The following is a 2423-nucleotide window of genomic DNA, read 5'->3' as shown; positions in this document are numbered from 1 at the left end:
CTTCTTATACATGGCTTGGGTTTCCTGTCCATGGAGTGGCAGGATACCACGATACAGGTGGGCACCAGCCTCTGAATGGTCCCCCTGAAACTGGGGGTGGAAGTCAGTGGCAGACTCCCCCTGGGCCTGCAGCTAGTGGTTCCACACCCCAGGGCTCCTTATGACCCCCCGAAATGGGGGAGGTATGTATGCAGGCATGAGCATCCCCCCCAATGGACCTGTCCCAATAACCAAACCACCCTGCTGTGACAGTACAAATGAGAGTAAAGTATCTTATATATCATCTAGCACAAAATGTGAGAGTGGGCAACCTGCTGCTGAAGACAAAGAGACTAAAGTCCAGCATGGGGTCTCCTTCACCATGGTTTGTAGGGCAGGAGAAAGGGGAGGACAGAAGAAGGCAGCCATGTCCATGCATGATCTGTGGTAGGGCAGGGTGTGGGCTGGACCAGTGGGGGCTCACTAAGTCAGGCTACAAGAGGCAGGGCGAGGGCAGGGCAGGAGCCTTCCAAGGTTTTTTCCACCACTTGGAGTGGCTTTCTTCTCTCTCAGGTAGCTCACCACCACCACCTGACTTTCATAGGAATTGCCAGTTGGGAGAGTCAGGACTCCCAGCTTCCCTTCCCAGTTTTGATTCCTTGCCTCTGTGTTTCCTGCTGCCCAGAGCCTGGTCACCATGGGGACAGTTTATAAGAAATGTACAAGATAATATTTCACATTAGAGAATTTACATGCAAGTCATCCAGCATGATACCACACATAGGAATCCAGCATGACATCACACTTAGGAATTAGTCTTTTAAAAGAGTCTATGTTCTTCCTGGAGAGGGAATCTGTAATCACATCATTGCATCCAGCAATATGTTCAATCTTTATGATGAACTCCTTAATCTTCCATGGCCATCTCTGCAAGTTTAGTACTTGAGTTCTTCATTATTTACAGCCCTTGAAGGGATTAGTGGTCTGTTAAGAAGGTAAATTCTTGCCCACACCAATAAGGCCTGAGTTTGTTTAGTGCCCACATGACTGCCAAACACTCCTTCTGCACTGAAGACAGGTTTCTCTCCCAAGGGATGTTTCCTGCTCAGATACACTATGGGAGGTTTGGAAAGCCAGTTTGGTGTAGTGATTAAGAGTGGCAGACATTAATCTGGAGAACCAGATTTGCTTCCTCACTTCTCCACATGCAGCCAGCTGGATGACCTTGGGACAGTCACAATTCTCTCCGAGCTAATTTCTCAAGAGCAGTTCTCTCAGAGCTCTCTTAGCCCCACCTACCCCACAGGGAGTCTGTCATGGGGAGAAGAAAGGAAGGAGAGTGTAAGCTGCTCTAAGATTCCAAATGAGTGGGGTATAAATCCAACTCCTCCTCCTCCTCTTTCCCCTCCTCTTCTTTCTCCTCCTCCTCCTCCTCCTCCCACTCTTGTATCAGAATGGCCCCAATTCCATAGTCCGCTTCAGTTATGACAAAACCCCACTTTTTAAAAGTCAGGAGCTTTGAGGATGGCAGGGAAATCAAAGCCCTCTTTAACTGCTCAAAAGCAGCCTGACAGGTGGGGGTCTTTGCCTGTCAGGGACTTCTTGTTGAGCAAGGAGATGGGGTCTGCTATAGCCCCAAAGTCTGGGAAGAACCATCTGCAGTATTTAGCCAAGCCCAGGAAAGCCCTGACCAGCCTTTTGGTTTTTTGGGGCTCCCAATTTTGGATTGCCACTACCTCTACTCTTAAAACTCGCTGGTGAAGGTTTTGCTTGAGTCAAAACGCCAAAGAAAAAAAGCATTTCTTCACACTGTTCTCCATTCTATTAATTCTTCCTGTGGAGCCATACAATATGGCCAAGCCATCATTGTCAAGGTGTTTATAATACTGTGATATGGAATGTATTTATCCTGTGTCAAAAGACATTCTGCAGATCTATACAAAAAGGCAAGCATAGTAGAATTTGAAAAAAAGATTGCTGTTAATTGAAATAGAAAAAAACTCTTTCAGTGTTAGAAAGGAACAAGTGGAGACCTGCAACTTGTGGGATGGTTATCTCATTCGTCATACCTTTGCTTCCTCTCCTCACCCCCTACCTCTCTCACACTATTTCTCCCCTCTGTCCCCCTTTTCTTACTCTCTTTTTCTCCTCCATGCATGTGACTTCCTCTCTCTTTCTGACCTGTCATCTTTCTCTTTGTTTTTCTGCCTCCCCACTTCATCACTCTTTCTCTCTCTTTCTGCCCCCACCTCATCATTCTTTATTTCTGCCCCATCACTCTCCCAGCCTCCTGCCTGCTTCCTCTCCCCCCACAGCAGCAGTGGCAGCGATCTGGGAATCACAATGGATCTCCCAGCTACAGAGATCAATTTACCTTAGGGCTGCCAGCTCCAGGTTGGGAAATTCCTGGAGATTTGGGGGTGGAGCCTTGGGACGGTTGGGGT

Source organism: Gekko japonicus, unplaced genomic scaffold (genome assembly GCF_001447785.1).
Source record: "Gekko japonicus isolate JY-2015 unplaced genomic scaffold, Gekko_japonicus_V1.1 scaffold3085, whole genome shotgun sequence".
Lineage (NCBI taxonomy): Eukaryota > Metazoa > Chordata > Lepidosauria > Squamata > Gekkonidae > Gekko > Gekko japonicus.
Note: the sequence above shows the minus strand (reverse complement) of the source record.